At 45.6% G+C, this 26,684-nt stretch overlaps 1 long non-coding RNA gene across 1 annotated transcript in view; it reads left to right on the top strand.

The window, feature by feature from the left end:
* Positions 1-26,684, top strand: part of LOC148136467 (uncharacterized) — a 58,923-nt gene that overhangs the window by 22,280 nt on the left and 9,959 nt on the right. The window contains exon 2 of the long non-coding RNA XR_015754393.1: positions 22,622-22,728. This is a non-coding gene — a long non-coding RNA (uncharacterized LOC148136467). The remainder of the gene's footprint in view (positions 1-22,621; positions 22,729-26,684) is intronic.

The raw sequence follows: 26,684 nt of genomic DNA, 5'->3' as shown, positions 1-26,684 counted from the left end.
TCCGCACATGCTGCCAGACCTGTTGAGTTTTCCCAGCTATTTCTAGTTTTGTTTTTAATCAGGACAATGTGAGTTGAATATAACTGCTTCACTTGTCACAAATGTCACTGTCCAGGGTCAGACTGGAATGACTAATTATACAGCACGATATCTGTGCTGATTAACTGTTAGATTCTAATTCCTGATACAAACTAAACCCGGGTCATATCCCAGTCACTGTCACACAAACAGGACCATCTTCCTTTACACCATTGACAGGTGGAACTCCAACCCTCCTGAATCAAAAGGGTTTCAGCCCAGTCTCAGGGTGAGTTTTGAGAGAATGAGCAGAGCCTCTGACACGTTGGGGAACTCTCTGACATGTGGAGACATGATGATTGTTCAGACACACTCACCGTTACGTTGCAATTGGGCAAAATACACCTTGACGTCAGTTTCTAACATTTTCATGTCACTGGACAGCTGTGTGACTGAAAAGGAAACAGATGATAATTCATACATCAGCATAAAGTTTCATAAGTCTCCCATATCCCACAGTGAGAAAATTATATAGCAAACCTGTCTGTGTATCTTGCCTTTAAGGACTCCATGTTTTGTGTGTGGGAAATCATGTCTCACAAACTTGATTGAGTGTTTTGAAGAAATAAAAAGAGGATTGATGAGGGCAGATGCGGTCTATATGGACTTCAGTAAGGCATTTGACAAGGTTCCCCATAGGAGACTGGTTAGCAAGGTGAGATCTCATGGAATACAGGGAGAACTAGCCATTTGGATACAGAACTGGCTCAAAGGTAGAAGACAGAGGGTGGTGGTGGAGGGTTGTTTTTCAGACTGGAGGCCTGTGACCAGTGGAGTGCCACAAGGATCGGTGCTGGGTCCTCTACTTTTTGTCATTTACATAAATGATTTGGATGCGAGCACAAGAGGTACAGTTAGTAAGTTTACAGATGACACCAAAATTGGAGGTGTAGTGGACAGTGAAGAGGGTTACCTCAGATTACAACTGGATCTTGATCAGCTGGGTCAATGGGCTGAGGAGTGGAAGATGCAGTTTAATTTAGATAAATGTGAGGTGCTGTATTTTGGGAAAGCAAATCTTAGCAGGACTTATACACTTAATGGTAAGATCCTAGGGAGTGTTGCTGAACAAAGAGACCTTGGAATGCAGGTTCATAGCTCCTTGAAAGTGGAGTTGCAGGTAGATAGGATAGTGAAGAAGGCGTTTGGTATGCTTTCCTTTATTGGTCAGAGTATTGAGTACAGAAGTTGGGAGGTCATGTTGCGACTGTGCAGGACATTGGTTGGGCCACTGTTGGAATATTGCGTGCAACTGTGGCCTCCTTTCTATCGGAAAGATGTTGTGAAACTTGAAAGGGTTCAGAAAAGATTTACAAGGATGTTGCCAGGGTTGGAAGACTTGAGCTACAGGGAGAGGCTGAACAGGCTGGGGCTGTTTTCCTTGGAGCATCGGAGGCTGAGGGGTGACCTTATAGAAGTTTACAAAATTATGAGGGGCATGGATAAGATAAATAGACAAAGTCTTTTTTCTGGGGTTGGGGAGTCCAGAACTAGAGGGCATAGGTTTGAAGTGAGATGTGAAAGATATAAAAGAGACCTAAGGGGCAACTTTTTCACACAGAAGGTGGTATGTGTATGGAATGAGCTCCCAGAGGAAGTGGAAGAGACTGGTACAATTGCAACATTTAAGAGGCATTTGGATGGGTATATGAATAGGAAGGGTTTGGAGGGATATGGGCCGGGTGCTGGCAGGTGTGACTAGATTGGGTTGGGATATCTTGTCGGCATGGATGGGTTGGGCCGAAGGGTCTGTTTCCATGCTGTACATCTCTATGACTCTATGACCCACTCACCGTTCCGTTGCAACGGTCAAGATTGACTTGAAGTCAGATTCTAACATTTTCATGTCACTGGACAGCAGTGTGACTGAAAAGGAAACAGATGATAATTCATACATCACCATAAAGTTTAATACTGTATGGCTCCCCTACATGACAGGGAGAAAATTACATGGTAAACTTATCTGTGTATCTTGCCTTTAAGGACTCCATGTGTGCACAATGTTGTGAGTCTGCTGCTAACGATCTCCTCTGGGTTTGTAAGTCACACACACACACACACAGAATGTGGTTGCTCTGTTGTGATGTCTCCTTTAAAACCTATAACTTGCTTTACAATTTTAAATAAACTAACCAACAGGTTGGTTTATTTAAACAGGTTATCTTTTGAGGAACAATGGATTATTAGCCCATTTCCATGAACATGACATGGTAAACATCGTTGAAAACAAAGTACTGATGTGATTTATTATCCTTAAAGTCAAAAACTGGTTAATCCATACCATAGAGAATTTCAAAATCACAGTTTGCTATTAAGCAGAAAAGTTCCTTGATTTGCTTGACAAAGACAAGTGATTGGGTGTGTGAAGGATTGATGGGAAATGAAGTGAGGACAATGACATTCCACCAGAATGTGCAGAAAACTCCCTCATTTAAATTAGGATAGAGAGGACCTCTGACACAATTCAAAATGGTGCAGCAGGGGTAAAGTTATGAGGAGAGATTCAACAAATTATGCTCTTGAGAATGTTGGGAGTTTAAGAGATGATCTAATTGAGGTTTTCAGGATATTATCAGGTAATGTCAGGGCAGATTATCAAGATAAACTATTTTGATCAGTTGAATATTCTAGAACTGCAGGTGCAATCTCAGAATTAGGGCCGGGCTATTCAGGAGCGATGCTAGAAAACACTTCTACACACAAAAAGTCACTGATATTTGGAATTCTCTTCCTCAAATGGTGACCAATACTAATTCAATTATGAAATTTAAATCTGTGATAAACATGTTTGCATCAAGGCTATCAAGTGATACAAGCCCAAGGCAGGTAAATGGAGTTTGGCCACAGATCAGCCATGATCTTATTGAATGGTGGAGTAGGCTCAAGGGGCTGAATGGCCTACTGCTGTTCCTGTACAAAATCCAGTGGTTATGGGACATATATACCAGCAACATAACTCAAAAAGGCTTGAATTCCTTCTAGCTGATCAAAGGAGTTAGAACATAAATTTAAAAATTAGGATGTCAAAGGTAGTAACTCAAGATCAATAATAATGCCCCATGGTGGCAAGTGTAGAAATGATAGGACATCTCAGGTGAACGTGTGACTGAAAAGGTTGTGTAGGTTGGAGGGATTCAGATTTCTGGGGTGTTGTGACCAGTTCTGGGGAAGATGGGATAAGTATAAACAGGATCAGCTGTATCAGGGCAGGGCAGGGCAGATTTATGCTCTCAGGAGCGGAGGAGGGGTGCCGTCTGATAATGTTGTCATGACGATTTAAAACAAGAATAGCAGGGGGATGGGAGCCCATGCAGGGAGACAGAGGAGGGAGGATGGAAATAAAAGGCAGGATAGTAAGAAGCAGGAAGTGGAAACCAGAAATAAAGAAGGGCAAGATACAAATGGAGATAAAGTATATACTAAATCCAGATTGACTAGTAAGGCTAAAAAGACAAACTTAATGCCATTGTGTCTCAGTACAAAAGCATTCTGAAGAGTCTAGATGAATTAACAGCGTAAATAGATATACCTGTACACAGTGTAATGGACCAGGCCTTACCCCCTCAAAACATTTCAAGAAAGTAGCTCTGACCCTAACGTTTCTAGTTATTTTAAACAGATTTCAGGTGGATATTCCAGGAGGGATGCAGCTGGCCCAAGCACTCAGATTTAAACAGAACAGAATTCCTTCACAGACTCTCTCTTTATGGGCATTTAAACGGGCATTGGATAGGCAAATGGAGGATCGTGGGCTAGTGTAGGTTAGGTGGGCTTGGATCGGCGCAACATCGAGGGCCGAAGGGCATGTACTACGCTGTATTTTTCTATGTTCTATGTTCTATGTTCTATTTACTGAATGAAACATGAACAAAAGAGAACTGAATTTAGAATAACTTAACGTATCTGAAAACCCAATCAACTCTATCACAACTGAATGCTGTTCCAAATACCTGCAACATCCTTGGCAAAAAAAAGGGAAAATCAAACCCAAGTTCTTCCAGAGAGATGTCAGGGAGAGAGAGAGGGAGGGAGGATCAGCATGGAACTGATTCCTTGGGTCACCAGCAGCTTCTCAGGGTTCCCAGCTAAAACCAGACCAGCAACTGTTGCAGACAAAAGCAGCCAGACTGCTAAAACCAAACCAAACCGAACCCTGAACTGGGAGAACTGGCCACTCCCCTTTCATTGAACAATGGTTTAAAAAAAAACACTTTAAAACTTTCTCAAGTGGATACTTAAAGACATATTGGAACCTCCACCTTTCTGACTCCTCTGAAGAAAAGACCAACATAGAACATAGAACATAGAACAATACAGCACAGAACAGGCCCTTCGGCCCACGATGTTAGAACATAGAACATAGAAGAATACAGCGCAGTACAGGCCCTTCCGCCCTCGATGTTGCGCCGATCCAAGCCCACCTAACTTACACTAGCCCACTATCCTCCATATGCCTATCCAATGCCCGCTTAAATGCCCATAATGAGGGAGAGTCCACCACTGCTACTGGCAGGGCATTCCATGAACTCACGACTCGCTGAGTAAAGAACCTACCCCTAACATCTGTCCTATACCTACCACCCCTTAATTTAAAGCTATGCCCCCTTGTAATAGCTGACTCCATACGTCGAAAAAGATTCTCACTGTCAACCCTATCTAAACCCCTAATCATCTTGTACACCTCTATCAAGTCACCCCTAAACCTCCTTTTCTCCAATGAAAACAACCCCAAGTGCCTCAGCCTTTCCTCATACGATCTTCCTACCATACCAGGCAACATCCTGGTAAACCTCCTCTGCACCCGTTCCAGTGTCTCCACATCCTTCCTATAGTATGGCGACCAAAACTACACACAATACTCCAGATGCGGCCGCACCAGAGTCTTATACAACTGCAACATGACCTCAGTACTCCGGAACTCAATTCCTCTACCAATAAAAGCCAGTACGCCATATGCCTTCTTCACCGCACTATTTACCTGGGTGGCAACTTTCAAAGATCTGTGTACATGGACACCAAGATCCCTCTGCTCATCCACACTACCAAGTATCCGACCATTAGCCCAGTACCCCATCTTTTTATTACTCTTACCAAACATTGTGCTGAACATTTGTCCTAGCTTAAGCACCCATCCATGTACCTATCCAATTGCCGCTTAAAGGTCACCAAAGATTCTGACTCTACCACTCCCACAGGCAGCGCATTCCATGCCCCCACCACTCTCTGGGTAAAGAACCCACCCCTGACATCTCCCCTATACCTTCCACCCTTCACCTTAAATTTATGTCCCCTTGTAACCAAGGATAACATCACCTTATTCAAGCAGCAGCAGGGTCACAGCAATTGTTATATAGTTGCAAACATGGCTACAGGGTGATCGAGGATTGGCACTGAATCTCTGGGGTTATTTAATATTTCGGGAGGATAAACAAGTAGGAAGAGATGTTGGGATAGCATTATCAATGCAATAGTGACCATGGATATTGGCTGAAAATATTAAGTTGTGGAACTGCATAGATGGAGCTAAGGAACACTGAGGGCAGGAAATGTTAATAGGAGCTCTCTGTAGCCCCCCCCAAACAGTAGCAGAGGTAAAACGGAAGGCAGTAACCAGGAAACCAGAGACACATACAATAACGGCACGAGTATATGTGACTTTAATTTACATTTCGATTGGACAAGGGAGAAAATGAGGACTGCAGATGCTGGAGAGTCAGAGTCGAAAGGTGTGGCCATGGAAAACGTCAGGAATATCCGAGGAGCAGGAGAGTCGATGTTTCAGGCATAAGCCCTTCATCAGGAATGTGCCAGCCTAAGGATAATGCTGTAGAGGAGGACTTTCTGGAATATTTACATGTTTTTTTTTAAATCAAGGAACTGACTAGACAGCAAGCTATAGTAGACTGGGTATTGTGCAAAGGGAAAGGATTTATAACAATTTTGTTGAGCAGGGTGTTTTGGGGAAGAGTACCAATAACGTATAAAATTTTTCTTTAAGATGGTGAGGGATGAAGTTGGGTTCTGAATCTGAATCAAAGGAGCCAGGAGGGTGTCAGGCACAAGTTGGCCATAGACGATTGGGGAATGTTATTAAAAGGGTCGACAGTGGATAGGCTGAGATTAATATGTTTAGAAGTGCGTATGTGAATTACAACAATTATTCATTCCTGTCACAAAAATTCAACAGGGAAGATGGCTCAACCATGATAGAAAAATAAGTTACGTGTAGTATTAGCATCAGTAGTGGGGAGAATGCTTGAGTCTAATATAAAAGTCATGATGGCAGAACAATTGAAAATGTCGGGCCGTAGGGACCAATAACCAGGGCAGCGGTTCTGCTGAGGGAGTGTGAACAGCTAGGAGCTAAATTAAAAAGCACAAGCAAAAAGATAGTAATCCCTGGATAACTAACTGAGCCATGAGTTAATTGGCACAATGTCAATAAGATTAAGCAGGCAAGTGCTTGGCACAAAGATTGGTGTGGGAGAAATGGGTTTGAATTCATGGGATATTGGGGAAGAAGGGACCTGTTCCAAGGGGCTCTTCATCTGAGCCATGCTGGGACCAGACTCCTAGTGAATCACATAATGAGGGCTTTAAACTAAATAGGGGAGGGAGAGGATTCAGTTATGGGGTAAAACATTCATGGTATTAAACTAAATCAACAGGTTTATGAAAAAGAATTCACATTTAAGGTATCTACTGACATTTTTAGAATATAATCAATAGATAAGGAAGTGCTGGTGGATGTGTTGTTTTGAGATTTCATGAAGGCTTTCCCTACAGTGTAGAAACAGGCCCTTCAGCCCAACAAGTCCACCCTCCAAAGATTAACCCAATCGGACCCATTCCCCTACCCTATTATTCTACATTTACCCTTGACTAATGCACCTAATCTACACATCCCTGGGCAATGGGCAATTTGGCATTCCACCTGACCTGCACATCTTTGGACTGTGGGAGGAAACCTGAGCACCCGGAGGAAACCCATGCAGATATAGGGATAATGTGCAAACTCCACACAGACATTCACCCGAGGCTGGAATTAAACTCAAGTCCCTGGCGCTGTGAGGCAGCAGTGCTAACCATTGAGCCACACTTTTGATAACTTCCCATGTAAGAGGCTGGTGGGTAAAATTAACGCACATGGTTTTGGGGACATCATGCTGGTAGGAATTGTAATAATGTAAGGGGCTGTGAGGGATCGGTATTCATCAATTACATTCAGCAGATGATACTACAGCAGTATGTATCCAGTACAATGCAGAAGGAGGCATTGCTAGACCTGGATCTTGGGAATAGAAACATAGCAAAATAGACCCTTCGAGCCTGCCCCACCATTCAATATGATCATGGCTGATCATCCAATCTCAGGTTCCCACTTCTCTCCATATCCCCGATCCATTTGACCACAAGAGGCATGTCCAGCTCCCTCTCGAATATATCTAACAGACTGGCTCAAGCAACCTCCTGTGGAAGATAATTGCACAGGTTCACAACTCCCTCAGGGAAGAAATTCTTCCCCATTGAGTCATAGAGTGATACAGCATAGAAACAGGCCCTTTGGCTGTAACTTGTCCATGCTGACGACTCAGCTAGTTCCACATGTCTGCCTGGTGCTCAGATTCGGGATATCTCATCTGGGCTGCAGAGGATCTTGGAGTGGGAGGGTAAACATCCAGTGGTTGTGGTCTACGCATTTACCAATAACATAGATAAAACTAGGGCAGAGATTCTGCTAAGGGAGTATGAACAGCTAGAAGCTAAATTAAAAAGCAGAATCAAAAAGATAATGATCTCTGGATGACTAACTGAGCCACGAGTTAATTGGCAAGGCTCAATAAAATTAAGCAGGTAAATGTGAGGCTCAGAGATTGGTGTGGGAGAAATGGGTTTGAATTCATGGAATATTGGGGAAGAAGGGACCTGTTCCGAGGGGATGGTCTTCACCTGTACCGTGCTGGGACCAAAGTCCAAGTGAGTTGCATAACAAAGGCTTTAAACTAAATAGGGGCGGGGGAGAGTTCAGTTATAGGGGAAATTAGAAAAGTCTAATTAAAGGAGTGTGTAAGAGTGCAGAACTCAGGAGGGGTTATTAAAACCTCCAGCACAGACACAAATAGGACAGTGTGTTTGGAAAGGGTTAGCTATCAAACTTCAAGCACGCTGAACAAATGAATGATAATGAGAGAGGGATAGTTAATACAGGATTGACGGTGTTCTATCTGAATACACGTTGTCTCAGGAATAAGGTAAATGAGTTTGTGGCACAGATTGAAATTGGCAGGTATGACGTGGTGGGCATCACGGAGACATGGCTGCAAGAGAATCAGGATTGGGAGCTGAATATTCAAGGATATCCATCCGATCAAAAAGATAGACAGGTGGGCAGAGAGGGTGGGTTGCCTGATTAGTAAGAAATGAAATTAAATCAATAGTACGAAATAGCGTAGGGTCAGATGGAGAACCTGTGTGCGTAAAATTGAGGAACAGCAAGGGTAAAAAAACACATTTGGAGTTCTGTACAGGCCTCCAAACAGTAACTAGGAGCTGAGCGCAAGATACACCAGGAGACAGAAGAGATGTGCAGGAAAGGCAAAGTTACAGTGCTCCTGAGAGATTTCAATATGCAAGTGGTAGTGGTAGAGCAAAACCAATGTAGTGTACAAAATCCCATGCAAGGACTGCACAAAACACTACATAGGACAAACAGGAAGGCAGCTAACGATCCGCATCCATGAACATCAACTAGCCACGAAACGACATGACCAGCTATCCTTAGTAGCCACACACGCAGATGACAAGCAACATGAATTCGACTGGGACAACACTACTGTTATAGGACAAGCCAAACAGAGAACAGCCAGGGAATTCCTAGAGGCATGGCACTCATCCACAGATTCAATCAATAAGCACATCGACCCGGACCCAATATACCGACCACTGCAGCGGACAGCTGGAACTGACAACCTGAAGCGGCAGATTCAAACCACTACAAATGCCGGAGGAAAGATTACAGAAGCGCTTCACAGGAGGCTCCCAAGCACTGAGGATGTCACCTAGACAGGGGATGAAACATCTGCAACTCAAATTCCCAGCTCGGCGAACAGAACCATAACAATGAGCACCCGAGCTATAAATCTTCTCACAAACTTTGAATGATGGCATTTGTTTTGAGCGAACTTGAATATAAAAGCAGGGATGTATTTCTGAGGCTCTTTCAGGGTCTGCTTAAACCACATTTGGAGTATTGTGCACAGTTTTGGGCCCCATATCTCAGATAGGATATACTGACTCTGGATGAGATTCACGAGAATGGTCCCAGGAATGAAAAGCTTAACATATGAGGAATGTTTGAGGATTCTGGATCTATATTCAATGGAGGTTAGAAGAATGAGTGGAGATCTAATTGAAACATACAGAATATTGTGGGTGGCACGGTGGCACAGTGGTTAGCACTGCTGCCTCACAGCGCCAGAGACCCGGGTTCAATTCCCGCCTCAGGCGACTGACTGTGTGGAGTTTGCACGTTCTCCCCGTGTCTGCGTGGGTTTCCTCCGGGTGCTCCGGTTTCCTCCCACAATCCAAAAGATGTGCAGGTAGGTGAATTGGCCATGCTAAATTGCCCGTCGTGTTAGGTAAGGGGTAAATGTAGGGGTATGGGTGGGTTGCGCTTCGGCGGGGCGGTGTGGACTTGTTGGGCCAAAGGGCCTGTTTCCACACTGTAAGTAATCTAATCTAATCTAATACTGAATGGCCTGGACAGAGTGGATGTTGGGAAGATGTTTCCATTGGTATGAGAGATTAGAACCCGAGGTCACAGCCTGAGAGTGAAGGGAAGACCTTTTCGAACTGAGATAAGGAGAAATCTCTTCAGCCAGAGAGTGGGGAATCGATGAAATTCATGCCCACAGAAGGTTGTGGAGGCCAGGTCATTGAGTATATTTAAGACAGAGACAGATAGGTTCTTGAGTATCAATGAATCAAGGCTTATGGGGAGAAAGCAGGAGAATGGGGTTGAGAAACTTACCAGCCATGATTGAATGGCAGAGCAGACTCGATGTGCTGAATGGTCCAATTTCTGCTCCTATGTCTTTTGGTCTTATGGTTTTAATTGCCCACATTTGGTCCTTGTCCCTCTAAACCCTTCCTTTCCATGTACCTATCCAAATGTTTGTTAAATGTTGTAACTGTACCTGCCTCATATATGCACCACTCTCTGTGTGAAGAAATTGCCCCTTCTTAAATCTTTACCCTCTCACCTTAAACCTATTCTCTCTTGTTTTCACTTCCTCATCCGTGGAAAAGAAAGACTAGACACATTCATCCTACCCATGTCCCTCATTACTTTATAAATGTCAATAAGGTTCATTCTCCTACATTCCAATGAATAAAGTCCTATCCTGGCCAACCTCTCACTATAACTCAGGGCCTAGTAGTTCCTGGCAACATCCTTGTAAATTATCTTTTGTACTCTTTCCAGTTTAACTTTGCCTTTCCTATAACAGGGTGATCAAAACTGTACACAACACAGAAAAACCTCGATTATCTGAAGGACATGGGTGGGAAGTATTTCGCTCAGTTAATCGAATGCAAGATAACATAGTTTAGCCAAACAACAGGATCTTGCCGGATAATCCAAAATACAGACAATTAGATTAGATTACAGTGTGGAAACAGGCCCTTCAGCCCAACAAGTCCACACCGACCCGCCGAAGCGCAACCCACCCATACCCCTACATTTACCCCTTACTTAACACTACGGGCAATTTAGCATGGCCAATTCACCTGACCTGCACATCTTTGGACTGTGGGAGGAAACCGGAGCACCCGGAGGAAACCCACGCAGACACGGGGAGAACGTGCAAACTCCACACAGTCAGTCGCCTGAGTCGGGAATTGAACCCGGGTCTCCGGCGCTGTGAGGCAGCAGTGCTAACCACTGTGCCACCATGCCGCCCATTGAATGCTGGATAATCAAGGTTCCTGCATACTGCAAGCGTGGCATCACCAATGACTTATACAACTGGAACATCTCAATTCAGAATGGTTTACTCCTTATTCTTAGACTGTGACCCCCTTGGTCTGGACTTCCCCAACATCGGGAACATTCTTCCTGCATCTCGCCTGTCCACTCCCATCATCATATTGAAAGAAGTTAGAGTGGAAATTGCAGGGATGCTGGTAATAACCTTTCAATCATCACCAGAGTTGGGGTTACAGACGAGTGGAGAATTCCAAATGCTATGCCCTTGGTCAAATAAGGTTGTAAAGATCAGCCCAGTAATTACAGAGCACTCAGTCTAACTCCAATGGTGCAGAAACGTCTAGAAGCAAATATTTGGGATAAAATTCATTATCACATGGAAAAGTATGGATTAATTTGGGAAAGACAACACAGATTTGTGAAGGGAGAATCACGCCTAACTAATTTGACGAAGGGAAGGCTGCTGATGGACTTTCAAAAGGTGTTCGATACAGTCCCAGACAGAACAGTAACATTATAGATCATAGCATAAAATGGACTGTAGCAGCATGGATACAATATTGGCAGAGGGATCGGAAACAGAACAATGGTCAGTGAGTATTTTTCAGAATGGAAGAAGACCTTTAGATTAGATTACATTGGGGAAACAGGCCCTTCAGCCCAACAAGTCCACACCGACCCGCCGAAGCATAACCCACCCATACCCCTACATTTACCCCTTACCTAACACTACGGGCAATTTAGCATGGCCAATTCACCTGATCTGCACATCTTTGGACTGTGGGAGGAAACCGGAGCACCCGGAGGAAACCCACACAGACACGGGGAGAACGTGCAAACTCCACACAGTCGGTCAGCTGAGGCGGGAATTGAACCTGGGTCTCTGGCGCTGTGAGGCAGCAGTGCTAACCACTGTGCCACCGTGCCGCCCTGTTCCTGAGGGGGCCATTATTGGGACACTTGCCTTTCCTGATATGTAAACGATTTAGATCTTGGTGTGTGGGGGAAATGTCACAGTTCATGGATGGCACAAACTGTGGAAAATTGGAAAGTGAGAAGACGGTTCAGTGTCGAACTTCAACAAATCAGTGGACGTGGGCAGATAAGTGGCAGGTGATGTTCAAGGTGGAGGTGTGAGGTGGTCTGTTTTTGGGACAAAGGCCATGGACAGACAGAATAAAATAAAGAGAACAGGCACAGAGAGACCTGGGTGTTGAAGTGCATGAAGTCAATAAAGGTGGCATGCCAGGTAGAGAGAACTGTTAATAAAGCATCGATTATTTTTTGTTTCATAACTAGGGAGGGAGGTTATGCTGAACCTGTACAATACACTAGGAGAAAGTGAGGAGTGCAGATGCTGGAGATCAGAGCTGAAAAATGTGTTGCTGGAAAAGCGCAGCAGGTCAGGCAGCATCCAAGGAACAGGAGAATTGATGTTTCGGGCATAAGCCCTTCTTCAGGAATGAGGAAAGTGTGTCCAGCAGGCTGAGATAAAAGGTAGGGAGGAGGGACTTGGAGGAGGGGTGTTGGGAATGCGATAGGTGGAAGGAGGTTAAGGTGAGGGTGATAGGCCAGAGTGGGGGTGGGGGCGGAGAGGTCGGGAAGAAGATTGCAGGTCAAGAAGGTGGTGCTGAGTCCGAGGGTTGGGACTGAGATAAGGTGGGGGGAGGGGAAATGAGGAAGCTGGAGAAATCTGCATTCATCCCTTGTGGCTGGAGGGTTCCTAGGTGGAAGATGAGGCGCTCTTCCTCCAGGCGTCGTGTTGCCATGGTCTGGCGATGGAGGAGGCCAAGGCCCTGCATGTCCTTGGCGGAGTGGGAGGGGGAGTTAAAGTGTTGAGTCCCGGTGGATGGGGTGTGTTGGAGGCGGGAGAAGGGGTCGTCAGAGCGTGGGTGAGAATCCTGGTTGAAGAAGTAGGCGCGGGGGCGAAGGCGGCGGAAGAATTGTTCGATGTCACGCCGTGTGTTGAACTCATTAATCTGAGAGCGAAGGGGAATGAAGGTGAGGCCTCTGCTGAGGACTGATCTTTCATCCTCAGAGAGGGGGAGGTCTGGAGGGATGGTGAAAATATGGCAGGGCTGGGAACTAGGAGCTCGGAACTGGTGTGGGGCTGAAGCTGGGAGTTAGGCATAGGGGCGGAGTTGGGCGTGGGGCAGAGGCCTCACCTTCATCCTCCTTCGCTCCTGGATTAACGGGTTTAACACGCAGCGAGACATCGAACAATTCTTCCGCCGCCTTCGCCTCCGCGCCTACTTCTTCAACCAGGATTCCCGCCCACCCTCTGACGACCCCTTCTCCCGCCTCCAAAACACCCCATACACCTGGACACCCCGTGCTGGCCTCTTACGCGCCCTCGATCTCTTCATAGCCAACTGCTGCCGCGACATTAACACCCTCAACCTCTCCGCCCCTCTCACCCACTCCAACCTCTCACCCTCGGAACACGCAGCCCTCCACTCCCTCCGCTCCAACCCCAACCTCACTATCAAACCAGCAGACCAGGGAGGCGCGGTGGTAGTTTGGCACACCGACCTTTACACCGCTGAGGCTAAACGCCAGCTCGCGGACACCTCCTCCTACTGCCCCCTTGACCATGACCCCACCTCCCACCACCAAACCATCATCTCCCAGACAATCCATAACCTCATCACCTCAGGGGATCTCCCATCCACCGCCTCCAACCTCATAGTCCCACAACCCCGCACCGCCCATTTCCACCTCCTGCCCAAAGTCCACAAACCTGACTGCCCCGGCCGACCCGTTGTCTCAGCCTGCTCCTGCCCCATTGAACTCATCTCTGCATACCTCGACACGGTCCTGTCCCCCTTAGTCCAAGAATCCCCACCTACGTTCGGGACACCACCCATGCCCTCCACCTCCTCCATGATTTCGCTTCCCCGGCCCCCAACGCTTTACCTTCACCAGGGACTTCCAGTCCCTGTACACCTCCATCCCCCATCACGAAGGACTCAAAGCCCTCCGCTTCTTCCTTTCCTGCCGACCCATCCAGTAACCTTCCACTGACACCCTCCTTCGACTGACTGAACTGGTCCTCACCCTGAACAACTTCTCTTTCTAATCCTCCCACTTCCTCCAAACCAAAGGAGTAGCCATGGGCACCCGCATGGGCCCCAGCTATGCCTGCCTCTTTGTAGGATATGTGGAACAGTCGGTCTTCAGCAGCTACACTGGCACCACCCCCAACCTTTTCCTCCGCTACATCGATGAGTTTATCGACGCTACCTCGTGCTCCCACGAGGAGGTTGAACAGTTCATCCACTTTACCAACACCTTCCACCCCGACCTCAAATTTACCTGGACCATCTCAGACTCCTCCCTCCCCTTCCGAGACCTCTCCATTTCTATCTCAGGCGACCGACTCCCACAGCTACCTAGACTACACCTCCTCCCACCCTGCCACCTGTAAAAATGCCATCCCATATTCCCAATTCCTTCGCCTCCACTGCATCTGCTCCCAGGAGGACCAATTCCGATACCAAACAACCCAGATGGCCTCCTTCTTCAAAAATGGCAATTTCCCCTCAGACGTGGTTAACGATGCCCTCCACCGCATCTCCTCCACTTCCCGCTCCTCCGCCCTTGAACCCTGCCCCTCCAATCACCACCAGGATAGAACCCCACTGGTCCTCACCTACCACCCCACCAACCTCCTGATACATCATATCATCCTTCGTTATTTCTGCCACCTCCAAACAGACCCCATCACCAAGGATATATTTCCCTCCCCTCCCCTATCAGCGTTCCGGAAAGACCACTCCCTCTGCGACTCCCTCATCAGGTCCACACCCCCCACCAACCCAACCTCCACTCCCGGCACCTTCCCCTACAACCGCAAGAAATGCAAAACTTGCGCCCATACCTCCCCCCTCTCTTCCCTCCAAGGCCCCAAGGGATCCTTCCATATCCGCCACAAATTCACCTGCACCTCCACATACATCATTTACTGCATCTGCTGCACCCGATTTGGCCTCCTCTACATTGGGGAGACAGGCCGCCTACTTGCGGAACATTTCAGGGAACACCTCTGGGACACCCGCACCAACCAACCCAACCGCCCCGTGGCTCAACACTTTAACTCCCCCTCCCACTCCGCCAAGGACACGCAGGTCCTTGGCCTCCTCCATCGCCAGACCATGGCAACACAACACCTGGAGGAAGAGCACCTCATCTTCCGCCTAGGAACCCTCCAGCAACAAGGGAATGAATGCAGAATTCTCCAGCTTCCTCATTTCCCCTCCCCCCACCTTATCTCAGTCCCAACCCTCAGACTCAGCACTGCCTTCTTGACCTGCAATCTTCTTCCTGACCTCTCCGCCCCCACCCCCTCTCCGGCCTACCACCCTCACCTTAACCTCCTTCCACCTATTGCATTCCCAACACCCCTCCCCCAAGTCCCTCCTCCCTAACTTTTATCTCAGCCTGCTAGGCACACCCTTCTCATTCCTGAAGAAGGGCTTATGCCCGAAACGTCAATTCTCCTGCTCCTTGGATGCTGCCTGACCTGCTGCGCTTTTCCAGCAACACATTTTTCAGCTCTGTACAATACACTAGTTGAACTCCAGCTGGAGTATTGTGTAGAGTACTGGGCACTACATTCGAAGAGAAATGTGAATGTTTGGAGACAATGGAGAAGAAGGTTTTGAGAATAGTACCAGACACTTTCATTATGAGGATGGATTGCTGAGGTTGGGACTGGGTTCACCGGAGAGCAGAAGGCTCAGAGGAGGTGAGGTCGAAGTTTTCAAAACCATGAGGGGGCTGGAGAGAGTAGGCTCATCCCTGCAAACTGTTCCTGCTCAGAAATGATCGAGAATCAGAGGTCACAGACTGAAAGTATTTCGGAAGGTGAACAATAGTTAGTGAGGAATAAAAACCCTTTTGTGGTTCATGGTTGGGCATGGAATACGTTGCTTGGAAGTGAGATGGAGACAGGTTCAATTGAGGCGTTTGGGAGGGGATTGGGTGATTGTTTAAACAAAAGCAATTTGTAAGGTCAGAGGAAAATACAGCAAATTTTCACTTCGTTAAAGTGCTCGGAGAACTGAAATGTGCTGAAACCTCCATTTTGTTTGCTATGGTGAGTTTATTGGAGCGAGCCCAGTGAGATTTCCCTTCTATCTTCCCAAATGTGTCTTGTTAACTATCGACCTTTTACTTTGGAGTGTCCCTCACATTCAGTGCTGGTGTTACCTTATCACACGCCACCCCAGCCACTCAGCAGCTATGTCCCAGAAGATGAGCACCCCTTTGTGCCCGGGCCATTGTTAAAAGCTCTCTGTGTACCTTGATAAGCCTTTTTAGTCTGGAACTGCCCTGCACAATTCCTGGCATTTGCCCTGGGCATGGTCGACAGTTGGAAATAGGTGACCCACTTTGTGGGCAGGGACCTGAAGGTCCTGACAGACAGACGACTTCCCTCTCCCTTCAGATCTGTAATGGAGGCCATGACCCCAGAACATAACATTCTGGCCTGAGATTGTTTAGTGCAAAAATAGTGGAGAAAGACCCAGTTCTATAGGAGGAAGGTTAATGTCCTTCTCCATTCTGCCAGCATATGCCAGCATCTTCCCTCCAATGCCTCCCACACAGTGATTCTCTGCTGCTGCACCCACCTCCCACCAGGGCTCAGGTTCTCCCATTTTCACTGTTGCCTGTAACGTCTTCCCTGACTCGCTGTTATCCAGCCCAACTCCTGACACCACTAACACTGCATGCCTCCTGCTCTGCCCATTCACCTCCCACCTGCAACAACAGCAGGAGCTGTGCTGCCCACTTTCACCCTCCTTAATACTCCCCCCACCCCCCACCCCCCTCATCCCTGAGAGGACTGACCCACAATGAAGGCTGAAAGCTTCAGGACCAGGATTTACCTTCTGCACATTATGTGAAGGTTCCTGACTCTAACCAGCCCCAACCCCTGGAATGGCATTGCAGTGACTTCCCATAACGGAAACCTGCTGACAATAACAACGAATGTCCTGCCTTTGTCTCTGTACAAAGTGACATGACAAGATAGCAGTAATATGAGGATGTTGACTTGCTCACTGAGCTGGTACGTTTGTTCTCAGATGTTTTGTCATCATTCTCAGTAACGTCATCAGTGAGCCTCCAGTGAAGTGCTGGAGTTCTATCCCACTTGCTGTTTATGTGTCTGGGTCTGCTGGGGTTGGTGTGTCATTTCCGGCTTTATTCCTGGCGCTGTTTCTCAATGGGTACTTTATGGGCTCCAATTCGACCTGTTTGTTAACAGCATTCCGGTTTCAGTGCTAAGCTTTCAGGAATTCACATCAGCAATGGCCACCAGATTACTCTGACCCCTAGGTATCATGGCAGCTCACAAGCCAACTACTGCACTACAGCAGCTACTCACAAGTGTAAAGGATACCCTACTCACAACCAATAGGACCAATGTTACATACAAAATAGCACTACATCGGGCAAACAGGAAGGAAATTGGCCAGCAGGGTACACAAACACCAGCTAGCCACCAAGATACATGACCAGCTGGCACTTGTATCCATACGCATTGACAAGGGAGGACACCAATTCAACTGGGACAATGTATCCATCCTGGGACAAGCCAAAAGAGACATGCACTTCCAGGGAATTCCTGGAAGCCTAGCACTCAAACTGGAACGCTATTAACAAACAGGTAGAGTTGGAGCCCATATACCACCCATTGTGAATCAGAACCAGGGATAAAGCTGGAAATGACACAGACCCAGATACATAAACAGTAAGTGGGACAGCACTTCAGCACTTCACCAGAGGCTCACTGATGATGTTACCGAGAGTGGTGATAAAACATCTGAGAACGAACTTACCAGCTCAGCGAGCAAACCTACAACCTCATCCACAACCTGAGCTACAAACCTCCTCGAATGGAAGTTATATGAGCTTGCTAGCTCTGGCTGGGAAGGTAAAGCACTTAAAGGCAATGCAAGGGAATGCAAGGCAGTGATGCTGGTCATATCCAGGTCGGCTCAGACTGAGTGAGCACTAAGACAGTGAGTGAAAAGCCTGGATCTGCAGCCTGGCCCAGTGAACCCTGAATATGCAGTGTCTTTGTTGTAACATTACATTGAGAGCTCCCAGTACAGCTGGAGATGCAGTATTGAACTACACAAGTGTCCTGTCTTAGAGGTTGTCACATATCAATGTCCATTTGATGTGGGCTATGTGTGGCTAGTGCCCATGGAGATGTTAGTGCCTAATGTTCAACATGGAGATTCTCCAGATCAGTGGTGAACAGAATCCACCAGGTACCCGCTCTGCTTTCCTTGTTGAGATTTCTCAATATCCAATTGGTTTGGCTCATTTGGTAAGACAGGAACTGGAATATTAATGAGACATGTTTGGCTGTTAATACGGCATACTCACCTTTACTTGGCAACTCCCCACTGCCTAGCGAGAATGTACTCCATATGCCAGATCAGTCCCTGGTGGAACAGTTTCTCCAAAATAATACCCCCTCCCTGCCTCCTATCCTGTGCCAGTCACCAAATACATGAAAGATGGTGTGAGATGGTCTGAATGTTGAGAGAGGCTTCACCAGTTGCCTTTTCCAATTCTGTCAGCCATCTTACCATGGTCTACATCAGTCAGATTCTGCCAATAGGCTCCATGGCCTCCTTTTCCACATTACAGGGAGAGGTGGGGGAGTGAGGAGAATGTAGAGAGAATGAGGACAAAGGGTAGGAGAGAGGGAGGAGGTATTAATTTGTACAAGGTCTCCATCCAGGGAATAGTCTGCTACATGAATGGTTCTGGACACTGTTTCTTTTAAGAGGGAACTTGACCAAAGGCAGTACAGGGCTATGGAGGAACAGCAGAGCAGTGGCCTTCTTCCATTGCTCTGGGGTTTTTATTGAGCCTAGACTCTCTCTGGCTCTGTAATCTCCTCTAGTTCTCAGCCCTCTGAGGTATCTGTACTTCTCCAATTCTGACTTCAAGGCCATCCTCAATCTCAATCTCTTCACCGTCAGTTACGCTGCCTTCAGCTGTCAAAGCCTTAACCTGGAGAATTTCCTTCCTAGTTCTCCATGTCCCCTCTGTCTTTGAGACATTGAACCAAACTCAGACCAAGTGATTTCTTATACATCCTAACAGCTCCTGATATGACTCAGTGTCACCTTTTCAGCTCCTGTAAAGTGTCTTGGATATTACTCCTCTTGCTCATCTCCAATGTTTTCCTTCCTCTGAAAATGGCTTCACATTTCTTTGCTTTGATTTCCATCTGGCCCAGGATATTTATTTTCACGGTAAGCTTGGAGCATTCTCATGTTTCTCCTTCAGTGTTTTCCCTTCTCGGAGGAACATGTCAGCACTTCCAGGAGATCAGATCGAGGTAAGATGTTCCAATCCCCAGCATTCTGCTCAGCCTCACCAACTCGATGATGGATGCTGCCATTATACACACTGGAAGCATGAATACTGAATACTATTTACTTGGACAAAGACTGCAGAAAGCTGCAGAACAAAGGGATTTACAAGTCCTTGTCCATGAATCACATGAAGCTAGAATCCAAGTTCTCAGGTAGTGGGGAAGGCAAATGGAATGTCAGTCTTTATTTCAAAGGGCATGGAAGAGAAAAGCAGAGAGGTTTTGCTCAGGCGCTAGTCACACCACAGCTGGAATACTGTGAACAGTTTTGGCCCCTTACCAGTATAAAAATATACTGGCACAGGGGGCGGTCTAGAAAATGTTCATCTTTGGAACAGAGAGACCATTTTATGAGGTTGCGTATGTTGGGCCTGTACTCATTTGATTATAGAAGAATAGCAGGCGATCTTATTTTAACACATGAGATTCATAGGTGTGGAAAGATTGGTGATTTCCCCTTGTGGGAGAATCTAGGACCAGAGGTGCATGATCTTAGAATAAAGAATCACCCATTTAAGAACAAGATGGGGAGTAATTTTTCTCCTAGAGGGTTATGACTCGCAGATGGCTGTTGAAGCTGGGTTGTTAACTACATTCAAGGCTGTGATATGCAGCTTTTTAATCCGTCAGAGAAATCAAGAGTTATGGGGAAATGCAGGATAGCGGAGTTGAGGGTTATCAGATTCGTGATGACTGAATGACAGAGCAGACTCGGTGGACTGAATCATCTACGTCTGTTCCTCCATCTTGTGGTCTTACAACATCTTTGGAATGGGACCTGTTGAGGAAGAAAAAGTAATCCTCACACGGACACATGCTGCTATCAGTGATTCCTTCCACCTTCTCAATATCAGGTGTCAGCAGCTGGAGTTCAGTTGGACAAGCTGCAGAATCCGGAAATACTGCAATAGAATGAGCATGTCACTGTGGTGCTCCCATTACTGATACAGACATCACCTCCTCCAAATGTCAGCCCAATTCCCTCTCTGATTGGTGAGTGATCCTCATGACAAGGCATTAGGAACTGTCCTGTCCTGATCTTGAAACATTGAGTTCTCTGGGATTTTTCATCAGGAGGTTTTGGTGTGTGTGTAATCCAACAATTTCCATGGGGAATGTTAGGCTGTGGATGCACTGCCATCTCCCACTATTATAGCAATGTTTAAGAAGACTTCACAGTTTGAGATCAGGTCACCAGGCTTTATGAAGCTTAGCAGTGTAAGCAGCAATTGAGGGGCTCAGTCCATATCACAGAGACCTCTCAACAAATGCTCAATATTCTGTAACTGGGCAGATGACAGTGATGGCCTTATTCATGCAAAAGTCACTTGGTGTTATGATCATTTCAGGTCACAAACACTTACAAATGTAACTTAATGACACAACATTTTCACATAAACCTGAGGTGGAATGACAATGTCTTACTCTTCCTTCACCAATTACACATCATTGCGACAGTCCGTGTTGCTTCAGAAAATGAACAGTTGAGTTTCTCAAAAAGCTGCTCCCATTGTTGAGATCCTCTGAGATAATGAGCTCTGGGTTTGGAGACTGTGTGGGCTGTGTCAATCACTGCTTTTCCCTACAGGGGACACGCTGCCCATGAGGAGACAAGGAAGGAAGTGGGCTACTGACTGAAGAGAGGCACAGACAATGGTAAGGCAATGGATGACGTGCAGTGCTTTGAGTGGCGTCCAAATCCCAAGTGTCCTTTCACTGTCATCATCCAGGCTCATTTCACTGCGACAGTATTAATATGTTCAAATACTGCACAAATTAAAATTACATCTGTCAATTAGCATTGGAGTATTCACACAACACTAACCCTAACCCTACCACAACAGAGTTTAAAATGACACAACACTTACAGAGTATCACTGCAGTGATAAGCAACCCCATGGACAGCAGGATGGAGAGACTCAGGAGAATGTAGCCGACTGAGATGAGCATCTTCCTCGGACAGATTCTGTTATTTGAAGACCAAGTTCTGTAAAGTGTAAGAGAAGGTTATCACTGACAGGATCAGAGGAGCCCACTTTGTGAACACGACTAAACCCTTTCTCATTTGGTGCTGGAGAAGAGATATTAGATCGACTGTCTCACTCTGATGAGATAACATCAAATGAATCATGGAGAATGTACTGTAATTCACTAAACTGTCAGATAAATTCACACTTTGGGGTAAGTAATCAATTCCTATAGGGATCCTGTGAGTAACATGCATTTCTCCCGAATACTTAACGTAATAAATTACATGCAACTTCATGTCTTACTGAGCCTTTTCAGAGGTAAGGATTAGTCACACTGTTCCAGTTTGAATTCTCATGCAGACCGGAGGAGACATGGCTCATTAATGTGCCATTCCTTTCTCCATGTAAACCCTTCTTACATTTTTCTCAGGAAAACATCATTAACGAGTCTCCCTGATTGCTGTCTCCGTCCAGCTTCCTGCTTGTCTCCCTTGAATTTCTTGGCAGAAGGATTTGTTTTCCACTTCTCCAAGATAGTGCTAGCACGATGTCCCTCCCTTTCCTTGGCTTCAGCTCATTTGGACCCTGGGTATCGATAGGAGCTAGTCCTCCCTCTCTGATACTCTCAAAAGTGATGACAATGTCAGTATCTGGGTCCATAACAATGAGTGCCATATTGTTTGATTCTGTTCGTGTATCAGCAGATTTATTTTCAATGAGTTTCCCCATCGGTACCCAAGTATGCAACAATTCTTCAGAATCTGAAAACTGTAAACCATCATGTTTGTGTAAAGTCAAGGCAGTAGGGGAAATAGAATAGGTGCATTTTGGACATGTGCATTTCAAGCTGACCATGGAAAGGTTGTGTGATGTGTTGTGAAAGGGAATGTGGGGAATTTGAATCAAGCAGGAATATCGGGATTACCTTCCGACCTTGGCAAGGGTCATTATCTCAGTGACAGCTGTTCAAATGATATCTGTGTGCACATGCAGAATAATTGTATTTCGTTTACACTCTACAGTTCCAAAGCCAAGCTGTTCTCAATTGCCGGTTAGCCATTGCGGACAAAACACTAAAGCATGGCTTTTGTACTCCTCAAACATGATCGATTATTTCCTTTAATGTGTTGAACATAACTGATTGTTTGACTTTATTTTCTATTTTGCTTATGATTTGTACAGATCTTCCAAATAATGGCAGCTTTTCTGCTCCAGAACCTGGCCAACAGGTTAATATCCTTCTGAGTTAACTCATCGACGTGTTATGATACCATCAGCAATCTGTGAGGGTAAGATTAAAGAACACTGAGTACCCTGACACTTTCCAAGATTTAGATTTCAATTTTATTGTCACTATGCCATTTAATTAGTATTGTTTAGTCGTTCTTCATTCAAAACTACGGTTTTCCACACTTCACCGAATAAAACATCACTTGAACATTTTCCGTAAAATGGTCAGTTTTTTTGATTTGGTCTTGCAGCACTTGGTCTTCCACTTTACTATCAGAAAGCCCAATAATTATTTGTGTTGTCTGCTTGTCCCTTAACCGTGCTATTACATTCGAGCCCAATATGTTGAGATGTCAATGTAAGGGATGCAGTGTTTATCCTGGAAGGGTCCCCAATGCAGACAGCCTTCCAGGAACATAACGATTGCTCCTGTAACCATTGGCTCCTGCTGTTGAGCCAACTTTGACCTAACAAACCTCTCAGAATTTCTGAGCATTGTGAGCATCATGCAGCATCTATATTTCTCCTCTCCTCCCCACAAAACCAAAAGGATGTTATTGTTTTGCTGAGCAGTGAAAGCTGACCTTGGTTTTACTGCCCCAGTGGTAGCTTACTCACTATAATGCCTTTGTTATTGCACTGTTACCATGGCCTGATATTACAGTGTTAGTACTGACTCTAATTCCATATTTCTGCCAGGGATTCGGCTCAAATATAAATCCCTGCCTTCCAGCAAACCTAATACCCTCTGACTTGCTTAGGGATGTGTGATGAATCCTCGATCTACTATCTAGTTCTGATTTCCATGTGACCAAGATATGAATTATTGACACACACAGAATTCGAATGAAGTCTGCATTTCCTTCTGTTGAGTCCTCTCCTAAGACTGTAGAACATTATGTTTTGTCATCTTTTTGTGAATTGATGGTTTATTATCTTGTTTCTGCAATGCATGTGAAATAAAAAAATTGTGCAGTTGCACTTATCACATTAGTTACCTGAGCAAATGCTCAGAGGAAAATCAGGCAGATGATGTTAAAAAGACAGGAACACATTTAAGTACATTTACTTATATTAGTGATGGCAGGAAAGAAATCCCTGCTCTGTTCCCTGTTTCAAAACTCATCTCTCCCTCTATATATTTTACCCTGATGATTCCTAAAGCCAAAGTGATAAAGAGCATAATTCTTTTCAACATAAATTATATTAAACATCTATAGCTCAAGATGTTAGATTGTGTCAATTTGTAGTCAATTACGCTGTCACAGAACAGAACTTCATTTGTTTGGATACTGCCTTCGCCTGCACAGAGCATGTTTAATAAACTACACCATCATTGACAAGGGAATGGGGCAGCATAGTGGCTCAGTGATTAGCGCTGCTACCTCATACAGCTAGGGACCTGGGTTCGATTCCAGCCTCAGGTGACTACCTGTGTGGAGTTTGCATGTTCTTCCACTAACAATGTGCAGGTTAGGTAAATAGGGTTGACTAATATCTGGTACTAGTTTTGGGGGGCTGAAATTCATGCTGCAATCAAGATACCTAATATTAGCAGAAGTCAATTTGATTGCACAACTAATCCCAGATAAATGAATTCCATTTCCAGATAAATCCCAAACAATGAATTATGGGAAAGTGAATTACAGGGTAAAAGCAAAAGAAACAAGATTGAATTCCTGGGAGGAAAGTATATTCATACATTCCAGGATGAAAATTTAGCATGTCAAAGATTCATTGAAATCCTGCAAAATCCCACTGTTCAACTATGTCATAGCCTGGTATAATGGCACGCTAAAAGTGAAAGATTTATTAAATTCTGAATGTGTAAGTATCTTGAACTTGCCTGCCAAATTCTTCCGTTTCCCTCCCATTTACTCTCCTATGTTATGAATCTCAGCAGCAGTAACAAACTTGTTAAATAATTAAAGATATATATCACTAATATATCTCACTTTTATTAAGATATAATGACACCAGTACTACAAGTATCAGATAGACCCAATACAGTCTGAATGAATGAATGAATTAAAACGTGCTCCAGTGAACTAAGTTGGCTAAGGAGAGTTATGACTGAATGAATGAATGAATAGAGATGCAGTATAGTAACAAAGGGTGATGAGTAGAGTTACTGGTATGAATGGACGAAGGTGATTTCGTTTAAGTGGGTTAACAGGAACATACAGTTTCCCTTGTGAGAGGTTAATGATGTGATATTGTGGGGTCAACTTTTACACAAGATATATGGAAAATACAAGAGTTTTTGGCCAAAAATAAGTGATCGACTTCTACATGAGATCAGCTTCAACACGTGAATATACGGTAATCAAATTGGCCACAACAGTGTTCCAGAAATGGGACCAGCAGCATAGCTACAAAATCAGACATTGTCATATTCTGATCGTTTGTTCAGCATCAGAGAAGCATAACAGGATCAGCACATCAGCCAGAAGGGAAAAAGCAACATTCTGTTAAATGAAGGGAAGGGTAATATCCCAGCGAAGCAATGATGGAAGAGCCCAGCACCTCAGTGTTAAAGATAAGGCTGTAGCTCTCACAGCAATCTTCAGTCAGAAGTGCTGAGTGGATGATCCAGTGGTCCCCAACATCACAGATATCAGGCTTCAACCAATTCGATTCATTCCACGGATATCAAGAAAGAGTTGGAGATACTGAATACTACAAAGGTTACGGACCCTGACAACATTCCGGAAATAGTACTAAAAATATGTGCTCCAGAACGTGCCGCTCCCCTAGCCTAGCTGTTTGAGTACAGTTACAACACTGGCATCTACCCGACAATGTGGAAAATTGTCCAGCTTTGTCCTGTACATACAAAGCAGGACCAATCCATCCTGGCCAATTACCGCCCCATCGGTCTACTCTCCATTATCAGTTAAGTGATGGAAGGTGTCATCAACAGCACTATCAAGCAGCACCTGCTCAGCAAGAACCTGCTCAGTGACACCCAGTTTGGGCTCCCCAGGGTCACTCAGCTACTGACCTCATTACAGATTTGGCTCAAACACGGACAAAAGAGCTGAATTCCAGAGGGGAGGGGAGAGGGACAGCTCTTGACATTAAGACTGAATTAAACCAAGTGTGGCATGAAGGACACCTCGCAAAACTAGAATCAATGGGTGCTGAAAATGTGTTGCTGGAAAAGCGCAGCAGGTCAGGCAGCATCCAAGGAACAGGAGAATCGATGTTTCGGGCATAAGCCCTTCTTCAGGAATCCTGATTGAGAAATGCTCTTTATTCCTGGTACAACGTAGGTTAACCTCAACATGACCTCCCAACTCATATACTCACAAGTCTGAGCAATGAGGGTAACCCAGTGAGAATCCCAGTCACTGATTAGTCTCAGGTGACCTTAATTTTCAGTACAGCTTCATTTCTCACAGCAATAAGACACATCAAAAGCTTCAGAATGCTTTAACATATATCATTTAAAGTTCGGCCACAGTCTCGCTCCCCTGCATTCCCACTTTGATGACTATTGGTCAGTGACACCGAAATATCTCTCTGTAATTGGATCCTGATACAGAATCACCGAACGAGTTAGGGAACTGGAACTGGAGTTGGATGAACTGAGGATTATTCGAGAGGCTGAGAGGGTGATTGATAGAAGCTACAGGGACATAGTTACGCCGGAGAACAGAGGTAGCTGGGTAACAGTTAGAGGTGGGAAGGGGAAGAAGCAGGCAGTGCAGGGTTCCCCTGTGGTCGTTCCCCTAAAAAATAAATATACAGCTTTGGAAACTGTTGGGGGGGACAGCGTTGCAGGTGTAAGCTGCAGTGAAGGGGTCTGTGGCTCTGAGACTCAGAAGGGAAAGGGGGCGAGGAGGAGAGCGCTAGTTATAGGGGACTCTCTAGTTAGAGGGACGGACAGGCGGTTCTGTGGACATGGGCGAGACTCACGGATGGTTTGTTGCCTCCCGGGTGCTAGGGTCCGAGACGTCTCAGACCGTGTCTTCAGAATCCTTAAGGGGGAGGGTGTGCAGCCAGAAGTCGT

The sequence above is a fragment of the Chiloscyllium plagiosum genome, unplaced genomic scaffold (genome assembly GCF_037043375.1).
Source record: "Chiloscyllium plagiosum isolate Xiang-an unplaced genomic scaffold, Cpla_swu_hap1 HiC_scaffold_45, whole genome shotgun sequence".
Taxonomy (NCBI): Eukaryota; Metazoa; Chordata; class Chondrichthyes; order Orectolobiformes; family Hemiscylliidae; genus Chiloscyllium; species Chiloscyllium plagiosum.
Note: the sequence above shows the minus strand (reverse complement) of the source record. Positions and strands in the feature narration are given on the sequence as shown.